At 38.0% G+C, this 26,484-nt stretch overlaps 1 protein-coding gene across 6 annotated transcripts in view; it reads right to left on the bottom strand.

The window, feature by feature from the left end:
• LOC133525880 (FMRFamide receptor-like) overlaps positions 1 to 26,484 on the bottom strand; it is a 271,239-nt gene that overhangs the window by 10,886 nt on the left and 233,869 nt on the right. For 4 of the 6 annotated variants that reach the window (XM_061862306.1, XM_061862294.1, XM_061862312.1 and 1 more), the window contains one exon: positions 14,223 to 14,305. The exons of the other annotated variants lie outside the window; for them this stretch is intronic. The gene's annotated coding sequence lies outside the window, so the exon portion shown is untranslated. The remainder of the gene's footprint in view (positions 1 to 14,222; positions 14,306 to 26,484) is intronic. 6 annotated transcript variants of the gene reach the window in all.

Genomic DNA, 26,484 nt, shown 5'->3' with positions numbered 1-26,484 from the left:
GCAGACGAAGTCACGGGCAAGAGCTAGTTAGTAATATTTAAATTACATGCCCCTCCAAAATACCCCCGCTCACACCTGTACATAGTAATAAATACACACGCACACATATGTGCAGAATACTTTAAATGTAAGCATAGGAAGAGGTGGAAGTTATCTTAAACGCCATTACGGTAATGCGCCATCTATCGGGAAGTGTCCCATCCGCTGTCGTACGATATGGCGACGACAGATTGCTGTCCATATTTTAGGGAAACCGTTAGGAGCTGCGAAGGGGAAAATCTCACGCATATTGTACGCAAATGTCGAATGCAAATTGAGCGTGCCCCCCTTCAGGGCGAGTGCGATGACATCCATAAAGAGAGTGATATAGAGTACATAAATAAACTGAATTAGGTACTTATTGGTTTATTTTTAACTTTGCTTCACTGTATGGTTAGGGTAGTTTCCAATAGACTTACGAGTACAAACTAGACTTAAAGATTTAAGTTCAAGAGTTATGTGCTTTATTTGAAGCGACTGCGAGATAGATTACTTTAAATTATATAGGTAATTCTTCTTCTTCAGTCGGTCCCTCAGTACTGAGGATCGTGATGTCCTTCTGTTGAAGACCAGGTTCTTTCATAGGGTTCTGTTCCTCGCCAAGCGCCTGGCCTCTTGTTATTTTAATTCCGTTGTATATAAGCATCTGGTCCTGGCATATAGTTGACAACCGGCGTTTTATGCGAAGTCCTCCAGTATGGACTGATTGGTACGAGTATATTGGTATGGTAATGGACTGACGGCAACACCACATCTCCGCGCGCGCTGATACGCTTGGTCAAATTTGCTCAGATATAGGTAATTAAAATAGGTATGCTTTAATTATGCGAATTTCAAGACAGTCTGCAGAGAGAGAGAGAGAGAGAGAGAAATGTATATTATTTTATGGATGAATAAATTTCTCTCAAAATTATAGTTCACGGTAAAAGCAGGTTTTTAATTTTTTACTTCAAACTAGTCCAAAATATCACGGCTTATAGCGCCACCTCTTGCCAAGCGGCCGTATTGTATACTACTATCAGGGGCGTAACTAATTCAAAACAATAAAGTCCAAGCAGTTGAGCAATAAGGTGGTAGATGGCGTTACCTGTACCTGAGCCAACCTCAGCTAAATATTAACAAAGATAATTTGAAATACAGGTGGATTCTCAAAGTAAATTTTGTAGGCATAATAGATTTACTGCCATCTTTCGACACATGATAAAAACTTTTCGAACGCCATTTGACTTTGATCCTTAGGTATTCTTTCACTGATATAAGTTAAATTTGTTAAATATCAATAAAAACAAAATTAATTTTTTTGGAAAAACCCACGACGGTTAAAACCTAGTTGAAAAAGGGTGCACAAATAAATGTTTACTGCAGCGCCCTCTGGTGAGTTGTCACCGTAACACCTATCTAAGAACATGCACCAATCAAACCCGAACCCATCACTGAAAACCGCATCAAAATCGGACTAGTAGTTTTTAAGAAAAATGGCAACATTGGTTTGCACGAACATCCTCTCACCCCAAACGCATATACCGTCTCCGTTCCGTCGTGGGTAAAAAGTGGCGCAATCTACGAGATCATAAAGTATGGCGGTATCTTGTCGAGCGATAGCCTCTGCTCTAGTTACTCTAGAATAAGTAAAATAAGCTTAGTTTACTCTTTTATTTTGTTATCATCAGCTTAACTCGGCAGTAAATAAAATTAGATTGCATCATCACCAAAAAGTCGTTGAACAAATAAATTTTTCCTAAAAAAAAAAAAAAAAAAAAAAGACGACCAGTTTGGCCTAGTGGGTAGTGACCCTGCCTACGAAGCCGATGGTCCCGGGTTCAAATCCTGGTAAGGGCATTTATTCGTGTGATGAGCATGGATATTTGTTCCTGAGTCATGGGTGTTTTCTATGTATTTAAGTATGTATAAATATTTATATTATATATATATCATTGTCTAAGTACCCTCAACACAAGCCTTATTGAGCTTACTGTGGGACTTAGTCAATTTGTGTAATAATGTCCCATAATATTTATTTATTTATTTATTTAAGTAACTCTTGTGCGTAGTAAATAATATAAAACTTTGCTCTCGTCCTACTTGTATGTGTATCCAAAATTATCATATTGCTACTGTTAATATTGATTTGTCTTGCACCTGTTAGTGTTTGATCCTTTCGCATTTTCTCAAAGGTAAGCTGGAAGAGATCCCTTTTAGGGGTAAGTAACTTTTGTACGGTCACGTCTGAAAATATCGATACGAAAAAAGTGCCAAAAATATGCAGACACGACTTTATTGCCCATATATTAACGTAGTGTATACTTATTTTTGGCACATTTTTCGTACCGATATTTTCAGAGGTGACTGTACTTAACATTTTTTTTGTTTTATTTTGTCTGTTTTATGTTAACCTGTTTATATGCAATAAAGTGACACATTTTAATGTCAAAAGTGAAGTTTATTTACTCTTTCCAATTCTTGATAATGAGTAATTGAGTATGGAATAAGAATAATAATTTATTGAGAAAACCGTATTGCTATTATTACACTATGGGTACACTTTCTCACATTATGCACATTGTTACGTGCGCCTGAACTGGGGACGAAACGAATCTCAGGCCAAAGATGAAACAGATGAATTTTGAATAAAAAGTTCGCAGAGCCGAAATAAAACAGTAGCAGCCATTTTAAGTATTCAAAAGTTACAGAATTCGCAGAGAACAGACAAAATTTTCTTGTAATTCGCAAATGCAGGGCGATGGTTGTCATAAGTTTTACAGTTAGTACATCTTAATTAAACTTGGGCAAAGTTGCAGGATTAAACAAAGGGTGAAGCGAGGAAAACCGTCACAGTCCAGGAGGCGTATTCTGATGGTAAAAACAGGTCACGAAGTTTGATCTGGATTTGTTATACAGGGCGTCCCAAGACTATGGGACATCAAGGGAAAGTACCTTAAATATCGTAGATAGGATATTTTGCTGAAGAAGACTTCGTTATTTTTAAAAGTCTGTAATTCTGCATTTAAAGATTTTCTAAGAATTATTTGCTTCGTCTGGGAATCGAACCGACTTAATAATTTTCTTGAAATTTGACTCAAACATTTTACGTTGTTCCTTTCCTTTAAAATACTTTGTTACTTAAGAAGAAATATTATTTTTTGTCCATTCTTTCGATTGGCATCATAAAAATAGGGGTGATTTTTTTTCCACATTTAAGTCGGTTCGATTCCCAGGCGAAGCAAGTAATTCTTAGAAAACCTTTAAATGCAGAATTACTGACTTTTAAAAATAACATAAAGTCTTATTTCAGCAAAATATCCTATCTACGATATTTAAGGTACTTTCCCTTGATGTCCCGTAGTCTTAGGACGCCCTGTATATATGTATGATCTATCAGTATCAAAAGTAACGTTGAAGTAGACTTATTATAGTCTAGATGGAATGCTAAATAGTTGTTGGATTAATTGTGTAATATTTCGCTTGGCTTAGGGCGTATTTGACGTCGATGTACTCAAAAGTGGACTTCTAGCAGCTGTTAAAGAATAGACTTAAAATAAATAAATAAATATTATAGGACATTATTACACAAATTGATTAAGTCCCACAGTAAGCTCAATAAGGCTTGTGTTGAGGGTACTTAGACAACGATATATATAATATATAAATATTTATAAATACTTAAATACATAGAAAACACCCATGACTCAACACAAATAAATGCCCTTACCAGGATTTGAACCCGGGACCATCGGCTTCGTAGGCACTACCCACTAGGCCAAACTGGTCGTCTCGAATATCCCGTTTTTATCCCGGTCGATTTAAGTCTAGTAAAACTAATCGTGAATCATTCAAAACTGTTATTAAAGAGTATATCTGTGTCAGGCTGTCACGAAGTTATCATACATTGAGTCTGTACCAAAAATATTCGCACTAGTATTGTACCCAATACATCAAAACAACATAAAAAACATCATTGCAATAAGGTGAAAATATGTACACATATTTATGAACTCGACTGTACAAGTCAATATAACATTTATAGTAACATCATATAGTGACATGAAAAATACATAGCAACATTTATAAATACAACAGCCAATACCTGGGTAAACATTACATTATGATAATCTTAAAATAAATAATTACTACAATACAATAGTCTCTATGGTTAAAAATACATTAAATCTGGAGATGTAAAAGGAGGTTACTATAAATGTTGTACTGACTTGTAAAAGAGCCCTTGAGGCCTACTTGCAGAATAATTTTTTGAATTATGAATTTTTGAATTTTGTATTGAGAACCGAGCTTGCTGGGGACCCTTAAGGCTGTCTGCCCATTTGATCAGAGCGAGGCAGCGGAGCAGTGAACGAGATAAAAATCCACCAATAATTGCATAAAATCTTCACTCCGCTTTGCCCATTGTTTCCTGTGGACAGGCAGCCTAAGCCCCCTAAGTAAATACACGGCGAGGGAACTTCCATGGATCCGTCTAAATGGTGCTAACCATATTAACGTTCTCACGGGCCATACGCGTTAACATTTCACCCCTGAAAATAAATCAGCTTCCTGAAAGCAATCCGTAAAAATCAGTAGCCCCTTCCGGTCAGTATATTTCAATAAAGCTGATAACACCGCCGCCGCTCATTTCCCGAGGGGGGTGTTTATCTGCCCCCGGCACTGTTTCAGCGGATTAAAACTCCTTCACTATTTCTCACTTAACTTTGGAGGTGGTTAGTGTTGATCACTTTGGTAACATTAACTATTAACTAGAAGAGTAGCTTTACCACGAGCTTGCCACTGACGTGACACTGACATATTAACTAGAAGAGTAGACTTACCACGAGCTTGCCACTGACGTGACACTGACATATTAACTAGAAGAGTAGCCTTACCAAGAGCTTGCCACTGACGTGACACTGACATATTAACTAGAAGAATAGCCTTACCACGAGTTTGCCATTGACGTGACACTGACATATTAACTAGAAGAATAGCCTTACCACGAGCTTGCCACTGACGTGACACTGACATATTAACTAGAAGAATAGCCTTACCACGAGCATGCCACTGACGTGACACTAACATATTAACTAGAAGAATAGCCTTACCACGAGCTTGCCACTGACGTGGCATGACATATTAACTAGAAGAGCAGCCTTACGACGAGCTTGCCACTGACGTGACATGACATATTAACTAGAAGAGTAGCCTTACAACGAGCTTGCCACTGACGTGACACTGACATATTAACTAGAAGAATAGCCTTACCACGAGCTTGCCACTGACGTGACATGACATATTAACTAGAAGATCAGCCTTACAACGAGCTTGCCACTGACGTGACATGACATATTAACTAGAAGAGTAGCTTTACCACGAGCTTGCCACTGACGTGACACTGACATATTAACTAGAAGAGTAGCCTTACCACGAGCTTGCCACTGACGTGACACTGACATATTAACTAGAAGAGTAGCCTTACCACGAGCTTGCCACTGACGTGACATGACATATTAACTAGAAGAGTAGCCTTACAACGAGCTTGCCACTGACGTGACACTGACATATTCGCTAGCGTGTGCTTGCTGAACTAATTTATATGGAATAAGTTTTTGGCAAAAATTTCATTTTTGGTACAAGCTTTTATCGCTGACTGTACTTTTCTTTCCACTTGTCGACGAGTATTAGTTGCCAATACTCGTCGAGACAATTCTAAAAACCCCAAATAAAATTAGGTTACCTCCTGTCTCCATCATCAGATCAGCTCGATGGTACCATAATATTGCATTGTCACTCGACTTACATACTCGTATGTATGCAACTTTTCAGCTTCATCGGAAACCGGGAAGTGGGTCAAATTTAATTTGCAAGATTTGATTACAGACAGACACACAGACAACGGGACAGGTGAGACTAAATCAAAGCTTGTAAAAATAAAAGTCCCCAATTATTTATAAAACCTATGAAATAAACAAATAATAAATCAATACAAACGCAATTCAGAGTATGTCCTAAAAAATGTTGATAAACAAATAAGTATTTAAGGACAATCTTACACAGCTCGACCCAGTCCCAAACTAAGCAGAGCTTGTACTAATTATGGGTACTAGGCGACGATATAAATACATAGAAGACGCCCTGGACTCAGGAACAAATATCCGTACTCATTACACAGATAAATTTCCTTACCAGGATTCGAAACCGGGTCTATTGGCTTCATAGGCAGGGGCATACCGACTAGGCCAGACAGGTATTTACAAACACGCATGGATTTTTTTTAATACAGAGGATAATAAAATAAAAAATACATACATTTTTTTGTTCATTGGGATTCTGTGTATTCCGCTCAGAATAACGAGCTCTACAAATGTACCAAATATTATCGAAATCTGTCGAAAAAAAATAATAACAAAAGAAAAATCGGCACTAAAAATAAATCTTGCTTAGACCTGTATAATATGTACTGTTATAGCAATGCTTCGGTTTTAAGTAGTCTAAGTATGATATTTTTATCAGTGCCAAACATTCTTAGGTAACAGTATAAAGTAACAACATAACATGAACACGTAGAAAGTAAAATGAAGTTGTGTATCTCGAGAAAGTTCCAACTGCCTTCGTCCCCCCTCTAGAGATGGGCCGTATTTGGGCATTAAGCATACTGGGCATATGCCCACCGACGTTCCCTTAAATCGCTTCTTAGATCATATGACTGTGTTTATTGTTTGAATGGTTTTTAATTTTACCTACAACATGTTTTTGTTAACTCCGTTAATTTGAAGGGTGCTTTCTTGAGCGTAGATTAAGTTGATTTCTCAAAGACAAAGGCATTAGAATAGACTCCGTTTTGAAAATAATAAATAATCACTTTTTATTTGGTTTCATTTCCGATCGTGTACACTTGTCATATATTTATTTATTTAATCTTTATTGCACAAAAGAAAAACAATCTTATAGTACAAAAGGCGGACTTAATGCCACGAGGCATTCTCTACCAGTCATTGTGCATATATAAATAAATAAATAAATATTATAGGACATTATTACACAAATTGACTAAGTCCCACACATCTCTCGTATTATACAATACCGCAACGGTTTTCTGCACAATATGAGTTTTGTCAACCAGTCATGCATTTGAAAAAGCCAAAATAATCTTCTATAAGCAAATACCTAAGATTGGAAACATGTTGTGACCTCCCTAGTCCTAGTGCGCGTCCCGCGACTGTAATGTCCGAAGTTGTTGTAAGTTTTTGTTGACCGCCGGGCACGGTTGGGGGGTCTACACTATGTTGTTGTGTGTCTGTGTTGATTATACAGGGTAGTTCAGTATGCCTATACCTTAAAAGCTATCGATTTGACCCCCATGAATATTCAGCGATAATAAATGGTTTCGGTGAAATAATTAATTATCGCTTCGCGACAATGTGTGTTACACTTACAAAGCTCCTGGATAACGCTAGGGGAAGCAGGGCGAATGATTTACCAATACAATCGTCTACGCTATCAACATAACTTACGTAAGACACAGACCGTGTGCATGCTCTCGTTGAACTTACTCATTGTTATGGTGCAAATTTGACTGCAAAAATACGTAACGAGTCACCTGTTTTAATATATCCACACGACGAGTATTAACCGAGTGGTTTCACTAATGCAACTAAAGTCGGCACTACACAAATATCTGAATGAAGATACTAATTATCAAGACATTAAAATTAGTTAAAACACAAACTCATAGATTTGAGCACCTTGGCTCAGATATATCTGATGGCGACTGTACATAATCATCATGCTAACAACCTATCTGACATATGTCAAGTATCTGGTCAACATATCCCTAAAAATATTACCTACCCTCATCTCAGCCTTAGGTCTTAAGGCTCAAAATAAAATGACCTGGCTGGCTGGCTATTACACCAGGTGGGTGTCTAATTATTCTGTGAGCTGATTCACAAATAAACCACTAGGAAATAATTATTAATTATGTCTATCACCGACGCTAAAATTATTGCCCGTCTTCCAGGACCACTCTGTATATTCCAGGGTCACACAGTGAAATTGATAAATTGGGGCTCACATGCAAGTATAAAACCATTTGTGAAGAGTCGGAATGATGGAAGGCATCTAGTCCGTACCGCAGGGCCGAGGGATACGACAAGACAGAGTATAATAATATTAAAGTTGGGTAAACTAGCTAAGAGCATATCGGAGTTTATTCAGAGCAGTGTTCCGTACTTTATTTATATATGAACTATCGTCACAGGGGGCACACGGCATACTACTGAATTCGTTTTAAAGTCTATGTGTGCATGTATATATATCAGAGTACTCGAATGTGTATGTTCCTTAGGGCAGTCTGTTCAAAATATATACGCGTAAGCACGATAACGCGGTACAGGAAAAGTTGTTATTTACGGAAATTGTCAAACACCCATACATGAGTATTACTATTTTTTGTGGGATGCAAGTTGCGAGATGAGGGTATGTTATTCCATTCGTGGCAGGGTGGATTGTGATAATTTTATATGACATACATTATTATGTGATGTCGTCTAGGTATAATGCATTAATGAAGTCTATGTACAGACCAGTGACATGGCAAAAACAAAAAGTTTTCTGTTTACTATGGAACCCCTAAAAAGCTTGGGATATATGTACTTTATTACTTTGTGCTAAAAATTGTTTCTGACTAAGACAGCTTGAACAGCGCCAATTCTCTTATTTTAACCTAAGATTAAAGTCAGGTGTCTTCTAACATACAGCTAACATTCGGCAAACCTTATCATATCGTATTAAGGTACTCGTAACTATAGCATTGCAGTTATGAATTAATTTATAGAATAATTAGGCCCTTGGTATAATAGAGAGTGCATGAGTCATGACCTCATGCCGCTTGTCGTTTTATTGAGTCTTAAGACTTAAGGTCAAATAATTCTTTGTTTAGTCACGTACTGGATAAAAATATTATGACAGATCAAGGCTCTGTTTCACAGAGTGAGTATTGTTTAGTTAATAAACAAATAAATTAACTGCCAGATAAAACTTGCTGCAAAATTTAGTTCTTTATCTACCAGTTAAGCTACACGTTAAGCTTATTTGAAGATTGTGAAAAGCCAACGATGACTTTATTCGTCAGATAAGCGGCAAGTAGCTTATTCAGGACTTTTCTTGGAAATTACATATAACAGGGGTTCCCAATCTTTTTCAACATGCGGCGCAGTTACAAGTTTAGTATTTCGCAACGGCGCCCTTGTAAATTTAAAATCACGGTCGAAAAAGAGTGACATGACGATATATTTTTTTAACGATGCGAGCGCTCAAATAGGTACCCGCGAATATTTGTGGTTTCGGATAATGATTGAACTCACGGCGCCCCTCCTTACTTTCTACGGCGCACCAGGGCGCCGCGGCGCACACTTTGGGAACCCCTGACATATAAGGTCATGATGGGTAAATGAAACGTAGTTTGTCAGTTTGAGAATTCCTTACAAGCGTTTCTCTACCCCTTGTGTTTCAACAAGCCCGTACGTATAGTCGAGGTCGTAAATGCATGCATGCATCATGTCAAAACCAGATGAAATTGACATCGTTTGTGAGTTGGAATCGTTCTGGCCGCTGGTAGCAAAGAGCGACGTTTGCTTTGTACGGATACTCTGATAGATCGGTATAGTATCGCTGTGAGATGTTATAAGCATTGTTCGAATTTGGCCGATATGCGTCACAAAACTCACAAAGGATGCCGCAATATATCTGGTTACAGCGTGACCTCTTTACAACCAACATAGCATTCCGACACTTGTTAAAAGAAAACAAAAGATCTAGCGCGCCGCACGAAATGCGACGGAAGATAGCCCTTTTTAGGTTTTTACCCTTTATCTCAATTACTCTGAAAATTCTGCTGTTTAAAATGTTGCTGATAAATCATTATACTCTTATTTTAGCACTAAAAAAACCGTAAATCAGGGTTAGGACATACACCTGAAAACTTTTCTATACACTAACTTTAACATATTAAGTACTTCTAACATTATTGGATCGGTAAGTAAATAATACTAACCCTAATAATTTAACTATGTTACTCGTAACAAATTGACACGTAAAATGTATATTTTATAATAAATTGAATTGTATTATACTCTGTATCTTTAGGTATTTAAATAAAAGTAAACAAAATCTACCCTCAAATGGTTCCTTAGGCACTGGTCCCACCGCCGGCTACAAACTATAAGCGAGTGAAACTATAAACTACAAACTAGTGGGCGAGCGGCGAGAAGCGAGTATAGTTTTACTAGTTTAGACGCTGAGCTATAAGCGAGTGTTTGCGTGCGACGGGCGATTACTCGCTCCACTAGCTCAGCCGGGTGGCCCAGCATAAAGGTAAAAAACTTAAGAGGGCCCTATTCGCCAATGACCTATACAGGGTGGAAATAGATTTTGGGTCAGTGAGTGCAGCCACCAGATTCCGTACTGCTAAGCGAAAATGGTCTTAGAAGACCTTCCTTCTATTTCAAATTAATAAAGATTGGCGTTTAAAACTCATCTCTTTTCATTCTAAAATATGAACGAAATTGATCGTTTGTCAACTCGTAGAACAGTTTGAACTCACTGCATTCTTTTCTGAAATAATTAATTTCTTGCATCCAACATTTTCTTGTCATTCTTTTTAAAATATCTTTTTTTTTCTTCCGTCTCTTCAAAATTGCCACTGCCACTACACACACGCTTTTATAAAATACATCATCATCGTCATCCGAACTGGACAACAAAGATAGTTCATATGATTGTTTTAAATTCATTGTAAATACGTGCACTCGCATCCACCTCATAAGGTAAAATGATCGGTCTGATCGCCAAGCAGGCACCGGCGAGTACCGCTGAGCTAGTTTTATAGTCGATAGCTTTTATCGCGGCGGTCAACTAGAAAACAGTGGTCCCACCGCCAACTATCAGCGAGCTCGGCTATCAACTAGTAAAATTATGTACTAGAAACAGTTGACAATCAGCGGGCGGCTAGTAAACATTGTATGGAATTATCGCTTACTCGCCGGGCGGTGGGAGAGTGTCTTCGCCGGCGGTGTGAACAAGCCAGCTATGAACTATAAATATATATCTCTCTCTTTTATTTACACGAAAGCGATTATCTTTTGTTCGTTTCTTGAGCTAGAAAATAGCCGATAGTTCATAGCTTACTCGCTCGCGGTGGGACCAGTGCCTTAAGCCAGTTGAGGGTAGATGAAAACATTACATGATCAAATAATGTAGGTTAATGTCAGGTCGTTCAGTTACAGATCCAGGCGGCTTTGTATTTGGTTGGTTAAGCAATAAATGTTTTAACTACCCGAAAATTTACAAATTTGGTTACTTTTATTTAAATACCTAAAGATACAGAGTACAGTTAAAGTCTGCCCTTGGAAATATACCTAGTCTAGTTCGAAAATATATTAGCATACTATAATTCCACAATAATTTGTACCGTGGGCGTTTAGTAATTCAACATTTAGGATTTGTTTGTTGTTGTTCCAGTATCATTTTCATATTAGGCGAAGTTGGCGACGGGCGGCACATTGAAGGTATTGTATATATTTATATATATTTAGTAGAAGGCTTTCTATTATCTTAGCCACTGTGATGGAATATATTGGCGGCATCTTCCTAACGTTGGGTACAGCCGACGTCAAATATATGTTGACACTTTTGCATCTCACTCGTTTGTGATATCCCGACGCCGGCTATACCCCGGATCCTAAGGGACCGCTCCCGCGTCCGCCCTGTGACCCGAGCTCACCAGTACAGATGGTGACATATGTAGGTCGATTTCTAAGCATTTTTTTATATCTCTATTTATTCAACCCTTGTGTCATTTGAGCACACGATTGGTGCATCAGTAGTAAACTTATTTATTAAACAATAACCGACCGAGCGTTAGCGAATATTTCTGTATTTCCTCAGATCTAGAGCAGAGCCTAACTGGGAACCACCTTACAGGAAACCGCAGCCAAATAACACTAGACGAGGGTGCGGGGTGTAAGCGTCGTTAACGCGCACGTAACAAAAAAAGTTCCTATGATTGAATTTTTTATTCGATAATATTTATGTATTTTTTCTTTGACACGGTGGACCACCAGGTAGCAGGCCGGCGCCCTGGTCCTCTTTTGGTCTCCTAGAGGGCCAGCGCCTTTTTCACGACATAAGATAGTGTACCTAGACCGAATAACTACATTGTTATAAACGTTTCATCTAACGAGCGAAAGAAACGATGCGAAGTTCTTACATTCAAGTTGGAACACACGATTGGTTAGGCCAGGATCACCTCCCGGCGCTTTGATGTTTTTAATCTGAACTATCGGAGGAAAGTTTGTTACAAACTTAAGTAAATTCGTTCGAATTTCAATGAAAGGTAAACGTGTAGTTGAGGGCATTATATTGCAGTATATTTTATTCATTAAATTATGAGCAGGCTCGATCCAAGGGTATATGAAGTATTCATTTCCACAGTACCTGTCTTTTTGTTTTTGACAAGTCTGGAGTTGAACTTCTAGCGATCGCGATAGCATGCTCGCCATCTCGCTCTTAATCGCCGGATACATAAAACGGGTAGTTGAGAATGCAGCAATGTAAGAATACCCCTCCGCAAGAGTGAGAGTGAGAATCTCTCACTACTACGCCCGCGAGAATAGTCCCTGTTTTCTATCCCACTCCAACCGTTGCATTAATGCGCCGATGCACACATGCATGTGCCATTAATAGATCATGTTATAAATTGATATCTGAGGATTCGAAAGGCTCCTTAATGGGAATAACGGATGGTATCTTGAATTTCTTAATTTTTGCTCTAATTACAATGAAAATTGATGTATGAGGTTCTGAAAGACCATACATAAAACTGTAGTCGCAATCATAAAAAAGCGGCCAAGTGCGAGTCGGACTCGCCCATGAAGGGTTCCGTATAATTTATGACGTATTAAAAAAAACTACTTACTAGATCTCATTCAAACCAATTTTCGGTGGAAGTTTTGAAATAAAAACTTCTTTAACGGCGCTATGCACTTTTTGTGATGGGGAAAAAATGTTTAACTCGCGACAGGTCACGTGACCGACAGATTCGACAAATTGAAAATTCGTAAGACGGACACGAGTCCGTCTTTCGTGTCGTGTTTTTGGAATTGAATTATTACTTAACACATTGAGAGCCGGGAACCCGCTCTCGTCAGGTTCTCTGTTCGTAGTAGCTTTCGTCTACAAAACGGGAAAACGCTGGGATCGGCTACGAGCGTAGCGCTACGAAAACGTTGGCAGTAAATGTATTAATACCCAGCTACGCCGTAGCACTACACCGTAGCCCGTAGCACCTGTCGTAGAGGCTTCGCTTACTCGTAGAAAATAGGAGCTCGATTCTAACTTAAACATTTGTTACCGGTTTGGACTAGTGGGTAGTGACCCTGCCTACGAAGCTGATGGTCTCGAGTTCAAATCCTGGTAAGGGCATTTATTCATGTGATGGATGAGCATGGATATTTATTCCTGAGTCATGGGTGTTTTCTATGTATTTAAGTATTTATAAATATTTATATATTATATATATCGTTGTCTAAGTACCCTCAACACAAGCCTTATTGAGCTTACTGTGGGACATAGCCAATTTGTGTAATAATGTCCTATAATATTTATTTATTTATTTAAATAAAGAATCTCTCTCTAAACCAGACTCGGGCTCTATAGGTGGATGAAACATAATCCCTAAATAGTAACTGATCCTGCTGCATTCGCTATGGAAGCGTGAATATTAAATTGATTTGATATTCCCTAGTTTATACAATATAGATTGTTCTTAGCAGAATGTTTCGTATCGTAGCGCATAGTACAGTAACGTCTGAAAATATCGATTCGAAAAATGTGCCAATAATATGTATACACTACCTAAATATGTAGGCAATAAAGTCATGTATACATATTTTTGGCACTTTTTTCGTATCGATATTTTCAGATGTGACCGTACAATCAGCAACGGAAGTAAAATGAACTACATTTGAATCTCTCGATAAACACCGAAATTATGTTTAGACCATTTTGAAGTCCACTTAGCAATTTATTTTATTGCGTACATGTTGATAAAAAATGTTGTTACTGAATATTAGTATATTCAAGTGTAACATTTTCAATGTAAAACTATAAACGAGTAGTTGTAGGTTTAATTTACTTACTCGTACGAACTTCCGAGTAGTTTTGCAATTGTTGAAGAAATCAAGTCGCTTCACTCGTCATTGCTGAGATACCGTCTTAGTACCTGTAACAAAAAATATATTTCGTTTCTTTTTTATGCTTGCACTTATAATATATTACGCTAAAGACCTGTTTTACAATGTCCAATTTAATTCCTGAATAAGCTACTTGCCACTTATCTGACGAATAAAGTCATTGTTGGCGTTTCTCAATCTTCAAATAAGCTTAACTGGTAGACAAAGTGCTAAGTTTTGCGGGAATTTTTATCTGGCGGTAATTTATTTGTTAATTATGTATCCAATGGACATTGTGAAACAGGCACTAATGATAAGGCAAGGAGATAGAGAAATAATTTAAGTAAACTTAAGGGGCTCCCCGCGGTTTTCATAAATTTTTGACGAGTTTTGAGTCGTTACTCCTACATTTGCACTTCAGATAGAATTATAAGACAAACGGCTATCGGTTCTTCAATCTTTTATCTCCATTGTGGTCTGACGTATTTTGAAAGAAATGAAGACTTCTTTTTTTATAATTTTTTTGAAAACATTTTTTTTTATTAGGATATTTGTGTGTCCCACTGCTAGGCAAAGGCCTCCCCTCTAGCTTTCCAATCCTCCCTGTGCTGAGCAAGATCCCGCCAGTCCCGCAGAAACGCATCCAAGTTGTCCCATCATCTCTTTCTTGGTCTGCCTCTGCCACGACTACACTGGGGATGCCAGCTAGTGGCTATTTTAGCCCGTCTGTCATCATTCATCCGGCAGACATGTCCAGCCCAGTCCCACATTAGCCTGGCGATCTTCATCCCAACATCGAAGACACAATTTTTAAACATTATGTAAAACAAATACTTTTTTCGTTACTCGATTGCTGTTAAGTACCTCACATATCGAAATGTACATATTTGGGTTTGTCTTTAAAAATTACTTAATTTTAAACTAATTAACACAAAAATGATGGCCAGAAAACCAGTTTTTTGGCCTAAAATCGTTCAACTTTGATGCTAAATATCTCGAAGACAATGAACTTTGAAGTAAATATGGGATACTCCATTGCTGAAAGCCGTTGCTGTTAATATGATAAGCAACAAAATATTAGAAAACTAAGGGATTCTGATCGAAGGTCATTGGCGCCAGGGAGCCGCTTAAAGCCCAATTGAACGTTCACTGATTTTAGAATGACATCTATGTAACTGACATCATTCAGTTATCGTGCATTTCGCTCGTACTTGGAAGTACATGTATTGGCGCGAGCGAGACGCACGATATCTTAATAACAGGATTCAAATATCATTTTGATGTCAGTGTACGTTCGAATTGGCCTATGGGTGCTCACTCCATATGTCTTTCTTTAATAATAATAATAATTCAGCCTATATACGTCCCACTGCTGGGCACAGGCCTCCTCTCATGCGCGAGAGGGCTCGGGCTATAGTCCCCACGCTAGCCCAATGCGGATTGGGGACTTCACATACACCTTTGAATTTTTTTTGTATAAAGTTATAGGAGGTATAGTAAAACTTGTTATAAATAAGTTAAAATTCGCTTAAAACTGAATAAGTATATAAAGCTTACATCTTATTACAAAGAAGTTTTCACAAAGCTCTCTTAAATCTCTTTATCCATGTATGAAGTGAAGTGAGCACTCTAAACTAACTTATTTCGTTACACGCGACCCTCCCCAGCTTCACACGGGCCACACAAAACCTAAACAATCTATCGCCTAAACCTTCCTCAAGTTTTACTCTATTGATAGGTGAAAACCGCATGAAAATCCGTTTAGTAGTTTTTGAGTTTATTGCGAACATACAGATAGTTAGTTAGACGCGACGGGGGACTTTGTCTTATAAAGTTTAGTGATGGTGGAGGTTTTACTCGTATACAGGATGTAATCGCAATGTGACCTTAAAAATATAAAAATTCGTGACAATTTAATACTTATCGCTTTTCGTGAATTGAACTTGAAATTTCCACGCCCCGTTCTTTTTTATACTACGTCGGTGGCAAACAAACATACGGCCCGCCTGATGGTAAGCAGTCTCCGTAGCCTATGTACGCCTGTGACTCCAGAGGAGTTACATGCGCGTTGCCGACCCTAAACCCCCCCTCGTTGAGCTCTGGCAACCTTACTCACCGGCAGGAACACAACGCTATGAATAGGGTCGTTCTGCCTTTACGTTGCTCTGTAAGTCTTGTAGTCTATTTCTTTTGGAAGTGGTTTGGTTTGAGTCGTTTGAACACTCATTGAATTGCAGAGGCGGCCCTTCCTTTGTTCTGTGTACGACACACGCCGATGTCACGAGAGATGTTGCTGTAGCGTAGCGAACGGAGGAGCGGCGGCTAGTGTAGATAGGCCTTTATGTTTATTGTTTATTTATTAACTAGGTAACTTTTTACTGTACACTGAACTTAGTTTAACGAGACAACACTATACGAAACAGATAAACTTTATAAATATAACAAATTATTGTATTACTACTATATACTATATAAATGACTAATAAGTTACGACGGTGTAGTCGAGGGTATGGAGATCGACTCCAAATACCGAGTGAAAATAAAAAATATGTGCCTCTGCCAGACCTAATAGACCATTCCTTTTGGGAGAGTGGTTTGGTTGGACTCGGGTGAACACTCATTGAATCGCAGAGGCGGCTCGCTCTGTGTTCCTGTGCATGACACCGCCGAATGTGACCACACGAATGACGTTGCTATGGCGTAGCGAACGCGGGTGCGGTGGCTAGTGTAAATAGACCTTTGTTAATGTAACCATAGACAAAGAGTTCTAAGGACGTAGAAAAACATAAAAAAACTAAAATGTATTCTGTAAATGGGTGTAAGGGCTCTTTCAAAAGTTAATGCAATGTTTACGTGATATCGTATATTATCCCGGCTTAGTCGAAGAGATTTAAATTTACCATGTAGTAGCGGAGCTAATTAAGATCGAACTTCACTTCAGGTAAGTTCTTTTGATCATCTAAATATATGATAAAGTAACATGATTCATTTTGTAAAAAAATTATAATTGCAATTAAAACTGCGATTGCTGCGAAAACTTAGTTTAAACCCGTTTATAGTCTGTATTGCATTATTTATCTTGTTCTATTTAATAAATAGTATACATTGAAATTGGACTGATTTTATCTTTAAAAATCTTTTAATGTTCATCTCCCAACCACACGCACTGTGGCGCACAGAAACTAGCACTAAACTAGGCCGTCCGAGCACTAAGACTCTTGAACTCGCTTCTCTCATGGGCACCAGAAAGTGATATTATTATAAACACCATGTTTTTATTGAATTCCGTTAACTTCGGGGTATCGGTAAGAACGATAAGGAAAAAACTTATTTTTTTAATTTTTTAAATTATTTTTATAAAAAGTAATTAAATGTTGCGTATAGCGTTAGTGTGACACGGGCATTACATTTAACTCAACCAAACAATTGAAAACTGTGACATATCAATGTCATTTCTAACATTAATCGTCCGAGATAATACTTACGTTTAGTAGCAAACGTATTATCTCATACTAAACACTAATCAATATGTAAACAGCCCCTAAGGCAAGTGTACACGCTCGTAAGGGCCTTATAAGATAAAAATTAAATATTGATTATCTCCGAAATGGAGTTAATTAGAATACCGGTGTCTTTGAGAAAGTTACTTAATTTAAGCTCAGGGATGCACCCTTGACATTAACGGAAATAAAAAAAAACACGGTGTGTAACTCCCTGGGCAAATATATGTCGGACATGTCAGATGCATTGTGAAGCTCTGGATGTCACTTGATTTTATTATGTTTCTGTTATTTCTTGTATATACTGTGTCTTCTATTAATTAATTTGTATAGTGCCTTAGTTTTCACTGTGATGCTGTTCAAATTTTGTATATAACAATAAATAAATAAATAAAATAAATCTCCAATGCCACTATTGATTCCGACATTCCGGTATTAAGAGCCAATATTGTATTTCAATACCGTTATTGCTCTAATAGTAACAAACCTCGAGGTCTTGGTATTGTGGTTCGATCTAGTAACTGTTTCCCGCGCGCTCCAGTAACACGGATACTTGGCTTGTCCTAAACAAACATGCTTACCGCACGAGGGACGCAACTCGGCCACACAGATCCCCGCGAGGTCTCATTGCAAACATATCAACGCTGGTTTTATTGTGGCAAACAAGCGTACGAGCTGTGGTAATAGGACACGGTAGCGTGGGATCAACGATGGTGTAAAATAGTGAAAAATACGATTACCGCTCTGGGACGCGGGTTCTCTAAATAAAATGACGATTTTGCAGTCGTCATTTATGTGTAGTAGATACATACATAGTTCTCCAAACTACGTTCCATCAATTTGATCCGCAAAAAGAGCCAGATTCTATAAAATCCGGCAAAAGTTTCTGGTTTTGATTCGATCTTGACAGTGGTCTCGGCGTACTTTTGGCGCGGGTGTATGTTTCTACCACAAAACTCACTTGCAAAAGACAGTTGTTATCCTTACCCGACGACGTCGGAACCACAAGTTTGCAACAATTCCGTTCTATCTCGTATACCGACATATAACTCCACCGATGTTAGCAACTGCTAATGATATAACTATATCATTATACTCGGAGAGATAGCCCTGAAAAATGTGTACAAATTATACATCATCATCATCATCATCATATCAGCCTTTTATCGCCCACTGCTGAGCATAGGCCTCTCTTCCAGTACGCCACTTGTCCCGATCCTGAGCTAATCGCATCCAGAAGTGTCCCGCAATTTTCCGAATGTCGTCCACCCAACGAGCCAAATTATACAGCAAAGACTTTACTAGGTCTGAGCGTCTAAGCCTATTGGCCTCCACATGTTTTTCGCCTAAGCTGCAATTGTCCTTATCGCACTAATTTTAGGAGCCGCGAGTCTGCGCGATGGAGATATTTAAGTACCTAAAATTATTTTATCTGAGAAGGGGCTCATTTTATTTCCCCTAAAGCAAGACGTCGTAAAATCAGGCGCACCACTAGGAACATGAGGGTGACTTTTTGCAGGATTATACTTATATAAATAAAGATTATAGAATATCAAATGAAGATTATATTTTTGAAGTTTGAATTCCAGATCTAGGTCATTATTGTAGGTGATTAGGCTGAGTAACTATTATTACAATGACTCAGTGGGTTCACTGGCCGAGGGTAAATGTTGTTTTGGCAAATATTTGTAGCGTGTTCAACACCTAAACTAATACCTACTACAAACATGTGATACTAATATTATATCTATAGATGTTATCCCGTTAAACTGTCATGACTCAACTCATTGAGATGGACCGTTTAAAGAATAGGTATCTACTCCAGCGAAGCTAATGATAGCTAAAGTAAAATTCTTTCGTATGTCTGTCCAGATATTCTTGTCTACAAGGTTATCGTGAAATTTTGTGATCAGCATCGATATTACGAGCAGGAACCGTTAAAAACTTTCATATCTTTCTAAGCTCTGCAAATTTTTGAAGAATGCAAATTTCAATGTTATAGGGTCTAACTTCAACGGGTTTTCTTTTAGTATTAATATCAATAACACTGAACTGGTTTAAATAATTTAGATTTGTAGGTATGTGTATAACTATATTATATTAATTTGGAACATTAAAATAAATACTAATTTGTGTTTTTGTTATGATGATTTAAACTTTACATTGTGTGTTTTTGCAGCTGCCAAATAAATGATTTATCTATCTAAACATTATGGGAAAGTCGACTTACAAAATCGACCTACCTGGCTAGAGTGGCTAGTAATAAGCTGAATAAGGCTTGTCTCGTGGGTACTAGCCAACGATATATAGAATTAAAAGATTAAATACATATCAGCAATTGATGATGAAGTGACAAATACACAAATAAATAAATGTCCTTACCAGAATCCGGTACCTCCTGCCTCATAGGCGTATATAAAATCCATTACTCCCTTGGTAGTAATTTGATTTGAATCCAATTTTCTCATTAGGATAAGCTTCCCTTTACACGATGAACACAGTGACACAGAACAGGTTTATTATCACAAAGCGTTCACGCGTGAAAGCTTTCAATAAATACTCGCAGCGTACGGCGCTGAATAACGTCCGCGGTATACATCACAAAGGGTGTACGTGTTGGCAAGTAAGCTAATTAATTGCCGTTAAATTTGTACAGTCACCTGCAATAATATCTTGCATAAGAAATCTTGCAAAAAAATCTGTCATGACACTATATTATGCGTAGGCAAGGAGCGTAATAAATAAATAGATAAATACTATAGGACATTACACAAATTGACTAAGTTCAAAAAGGCTTGCCCACTCAGAGATACTCAGGATAGGGATAAAGGGATACTCAGTCAGCGATAAATATAATTTACATAATAAATATTTAAATACATAGAAAACACTCATGACTCAGGAACAAGTAATTAATTATCTGTGCTCAACACAAGTGAATGCTCTCACCGGGATTCGGACCCACGACCATCCGGCTTCACAGGCAGGTCACTATCGACTAGGCCAGACCGGTCGTCGTGTGTCTGGTCTTTTGGCACGCTTTGTGGTGTAAAATATTAATTGCTTTAATGCGCTAAAACGTATAGATAGTTAAATCCAAAGATTTTATCTATATACAAGGTGCCCGTGAGCATTGCGCGACATTTTAAATAAGCATTCCTGATAATATTTAGAAACTAAAATGTTTTATAAAATTTTCTGGATTAGGCCTAGTTTCGGAGATAATTAAATGTTTTTCGAAATCATTCTTTCGCCATAAGTCGGTACAAAACACATTTTGACTGCGGTATAGCCACTTTGAGCTGACATACCTATTGATTAACATCGAAAAATTAAAAAAAATTATTCGAGAAGCGACCCCCAAATATAAAAAAAATACTTTTTAGTTAATTTTAGGTTATGTCTTTATCAATAAAAATTACGTTTTATGTACAGGAGTGTTCAAAAAAAGGAAAAAAAAGCAAAAGTTTTTTTTCGAATTTCACAAAATTCATATAACATTTTTTGCTTCTGTTGCCATCAGGAATGCACCGTTAAAATCTCTCGCAATGCTCACGGGCACCTTGTATTTAAGAGATATCACCACGCTCCGCGATTATTGAGCCACTTAGATTAGGGTTTTAGCTACATTGGTTATTGGTATATACCTACTTACGCTATTATTATATTATGCGCTATTAAATTAGTTAGTTAGTTAGCGCAGTAACAATAGTATCCTGAAAACGTTGGCAGGTAAGATTGATGCACCATTACTCAACGCATTACATCATTACGCATTGGAATAGTCTGCCTGCAGCAACAGATGGCGAGAAATGGTGCATCTAGATTGCCTAGATATTATTTTATAAATTTTATTATACTACTTTTTATGTTGTTTCAATGTGCCATGTCTGTGTGTAAGTTATTTGTAAATTATATGTCAGTAACCCCAATTAATTTTAAGATTCGCTTTACTGTACTATCACTATATGGATCTCCCTAGATTCGATACGAATAAATAATTGACATTTAAATTGAATTAAATTATTGGTCAATACTTATATTATATACGCTATGAATGTCCAATTTAGCTAAACCTCTAAGTGGTTCAACAATCGCGGGCCGTGACTGTACAATGTTTTTACAAGCTTTTATTTACTTTCACCTGACCGTTGTCTGTTTGTAATCAAATCTTGCAAGTTAAATTTGATCCACTTCCCGGTTTCCGATTGAGCTGAAAATTTGCATACATATGTAAGTCGGGTGACAATGCAATATTATGGTACCATCGAGCTGATCTGATAATGGAGACAAGAGGTGGACATAGGAACTCTGTGATAAAACAACGCAACCTAATTGTGTTTGGGGTTTTTAGAATTTGCTCGATGAGTATTAGTTGCCTCTTCTTCTTCCTCGCGTTGTCCCGGCATTTACCACGGTTCATGGGAGCCTGGGGTCCGCTTGACAACTAATCCCAGGATTTGTCGTAGGCACTAGTTTTTACGAAAGCGACTGCCATCAGACTTTCCAACCCAGAGGGTAAACTAGGCCTTGTTGGGATTAGTCCGGTTTCCTCACGATGTTTTCCTTCACCGAAAAGCGACTGGTAAATATCAAATGACATTTCGTACATAAGTTCCGAAAAACTCATTGGTACGAGCCGGGGTTTGAACCCGCGATCTCCGGATTGCAAGTCGCACGCTCTTACCGGTAGGCCACTAGCGCTTTGATGAGTATTAGTTGTCTGTGGAAAGAAAAGTACAGTCAGCGATAAAAGCTTGTACCAAAAATGAAATTTTTGCCATAAACTTTTATTTAATTGAAGTCTAAGAGCAACAACGATTCGTAAAATAAAAACGCTGCCCCGAGAAGAACCGGCGCTAAAAATAAACTTAAACAGGGCTTGGAACATATCCTAGCGGGCTCGTGATCTGTTAGAAAGTGACGTTTATTTTATCATCATCACGTGGATGCGTCATCCATCATACTGCAGGTTTTGTCGTGACAAAGCGTTCACGCATGGCCGCGTTTAACAAATACTGTTCGCGGTTAAATAACGCGCGTGTTTCACAAAAGGGGTGTCGGATACTGTGAAAATAGGCTTTTAAAAGTTACTTTACGGCTCAAAAACATGGCTTAAATCAAATATTAGGGTGACAAACAACAATTAGGTTTACGTATCACCTGTATTCGTACCTAATGTCAAACAAATAATGTTATAAACCCCTATCCCATAAAGAGGTAGTCTTTTTCTGTAAATGTGTATTAAAATAATTACTAAGTCATACGGATATAAGCTGACTTTCTGAAGCTGAATTCGGCTGAGCAGACGAATTACCTGATGGTAAGCGTTAACCGTCGCACATGGCCTTCAGCACCAGAGGGGTTGTAAGCAGGGGCGTGCATAGCGTTTTTAGTTAGGGTAGGCAGATTTTTTTTTGAACTGACCAGTGTGTGGACAGGGGACAAACAAGTTATGTCTAGTAAGGCACGTCAACGAATACGGAATAAACTGTTACTAAATAAAACAATGTTAGCATTTACCAACGTTAAGTATTTCGACTAAGTGAGTCGGCAGTCAATTCAGTAATACCTATATGTTGTGACTGTTAGCGAAGCTGCGCCAGCTGCGGCTGGGCTGAGAGCACGAAGAACTTTGACGAAATTTATTTGACCACCACGATTATCTAAGTAAGTAATTGATATTATTTGAACAAGTTACTTACAAGATAGTCGAAGTGGCCTTTAGAAAGGCCGTTTTGCGAGTTTGTGATTTATTTTCTTCAACGACAGTAAGACAAGACAACAGAGTATTTAACTTAAATAAGAAAAAAAAACATAAGAGAGCGACTATGTTAAACTTTTTAAGCCTTGGCCAAACACATGGCGTGGCGCAGCGCCGCGTGATGCCGACGCGGGGCGCGATGCTGTTTGACGTCGCTAACCTGATAGATAGCATGTATTTAAAGCCGCCGCGGTCGCGCCGCGTCACGCCCTGTGTTTGGCCAAGCCTTAATTTGAACATAATTCGGACTTCGGACCGATTTTAGACATCAAATAATAACCTAAAACAATCAACCTCCAAAAAAATAGATGATCGCATATATTCCGGTATTTGCGCGATACGCATTATGCGATAATCTATAAAAAAATGAAATCATTTATAAACTAAATCTACGCGCCTGTCCTTTTTTAAATAAGATTGTAAGACACGGTCGTAAAAAGTTGGTAGACGTTTGATCTCAGTTAAAAGCTCTTTTTCAATAGAAATTATTGAAAGATCTGTAAGTCTTTGTTGACCTTGAGTGTTGCGCAAATATGTGTGAATGCGTTTCAAGCAAGAAAACGACCTTTCCGCAGAGGCACTACTGGCGGGAATAGTTGTAATAAGTTTTGCTAAGCACAGAACTTGAGGAAATACGTTGTGTAAGTTATTACAGTATAAGTTCTGAATGATACTGTACGCGTTATCATCTTTGAATTCAGGCGACTTATAAATACAACGCAACTCATTTTTCAAAGCATCAAAATCAAACTTTCCTTCGTAAGTATTTACAAGATCGGTTAGCACATTTTCCGGTAAAGAATTTGAAAATTTTGAAAAATTCTCGTTCGAAAGTAATTCGAAAAATTTTAATTCTTTTATGTTACTGTAGCGGTGCCTGCACTCGCTCAGGACATTGTCAATAATTTCGATAAATACCCTTTTATAATGCGTTTTGGGGTCTGACATGTTGCGCTTTCGCTTCGGTGGCCCTGCCACCTCTTTTGCGTCGGCATATTGGACTTCAAATGTCCCTCTGTATTTTGTCATAAATGATTCGAACTCGTGAATCTTTTTTACGCAATAACCGATGTCACTGGTTTTTTTTTGCAAAATTTCGTACAAAATGTCAGACTCGGCAAATATGTCCGAAAATGTTTTTAAGAAGAAATTGACTTCAAATTCCTTTAAATGAAATAGAAGGGCGGTGACCTGTTGTAAAGTCTCACCGTCCCATGTATCGTTTTCATTTTCCTGCATTTTCTCAAAAAGGGCCATCAGGTGAAATCTTTCACTTAAAACTGTATTTACTAGTCGCGAGTGGAACGACCACCGTGTCTCAGCGACGCGGGGCAGTTTTTTCATATCAGCAAACTGATTATAAAAAGCTAAACGTTTAGTCCCGCCGTGAAAAAAATTCACAAGTGTTTTGAGTATACTGAAAAGCGTTTCGTTTCGGAAATCCGCTCAAAACTCTTTGACAGTATCAAATTTAAAATATGAGCAGAGCACCACACATATAATGCTTGCGGATTTTTTTCCCTTATTAGAGCTTGCACACCACGAAGGTCAGATGATAAAACTGCCGCACCATCATATGTTTGAGCGATTAATTTTGAGAGGCAATCATATTCCTCTAAAGTTTCTAGTATGATTGAGCTCAGGGTTGCTGCAGTCCGGTCTAAGCTAACATCTACGTACTTAATGAAGCGATCGACCACTTGGGAATTATGAACATATCGTAAAATCAGAACTAATTGCTCCCGACCGCTAACGTCGGGAGTCTCATCAACCATGACCGCAACAAACTCTGACTCTTTGATTTGTTGTTTAATATTATCATTCACTGCAGAAGCGACGCTTGAGATCAAGTCATTTTGGGTTCGGTTCGAAAGGCCTGAAAATGCGCTAGTCGAGGTTTCTAAGTGAGTTTCTAACACTCCGTCATACTTAGCTAACAAATCGACCAATTCTAAGTAATTGCCTTTATTCAGAGATGACGCTGATTCATCGTGACCGCGGAAAGCTAATTCTTGCTTGCCCAAAAAGCAAACTATATCAATCAATCTTTGAAATATATGCCTATTCCGTTCTACTTTGGCATTATGCCGTTCTATGTCAAGTTTCAACTGACTGTTTAAGCTTGTCTCAATTCGCTCTCGACCGAAGGTAGCAAGTTTAACAGAAGCCTCCAAATGTTTTTCCGACCGTTCGTGCTTTCTAGCAGAAACGTGAAAGTTTTTTAAATCTACATAGCCTTTGTCATTCCAAACATTTGGAGAATTCGCGAATAAAATACACGGAAAACAAAACAACCGCTCGGTGTGTACACAGCCAGTCAACCAGGTAAAATTCTCGTAATACTTTACGTGAAATTGGCGTGTAACATTGCCCTGAGTTTGAGCTAATTGCAACTGCGGCATACACCTACCTTGCTGCTTAACTACTTTTATTTTATTATCATATGTTAACTTGCTAAATTCGCCGCGAGTTAACTTTTTCAGACACACCTGGTCAACACATTCATTACAATCAAAACTCATAGTTAATAATTAAAACTACTTATGCTAAACACAATTTCACCACAAATTAAAATGAAAACTTTAGAAAATCGCTCCGAACCGAACTATAAACAATGATACAGGAAATTTAAATCTTATCAAAACTCTGTCGTGTCGCACTTCGCAAGAAAAAAATCTGTAAACAAACAACCCAACCCTGGCATATTATAACGCCCCTCAGTAAAGGTAAAAATCATAGCAAAAGATACTTTCTTTTTTTACCGCATTATATTTCGTGCTGCATGGACAGTTCAATACGTAGAAACGCGCTGTGACTATACGCTGATTGGTTGAAATTTGAATCTAATTGATGGCGGGGCAGTGATTGGTGAAAATGGCGACCGGCGGCCGGACCTGAGCTTGTATGTGTGCGTGATTTTCCTATAGTTGTGTGTACTAAGCAAATCCGTATATAGTTCACGTAC

Source organism: Cydia pomonella, chromosome 1, assembly GCF_033807575.1.
Source record: "Cydia pomonella isolate Wapato2018A chromosome 1, ilCydPomo1, whole genome shotgun sequence".
Taxonomy (NCBI): Eukaryota; Metazoa; Arthropoda; class Insecta; order Lepidoptera; family Tortricidae; genus Cydia; species Cydia pomonella.
This window is presented reverse-complemented; position numbering and strand designations above follow the sequence as displayed.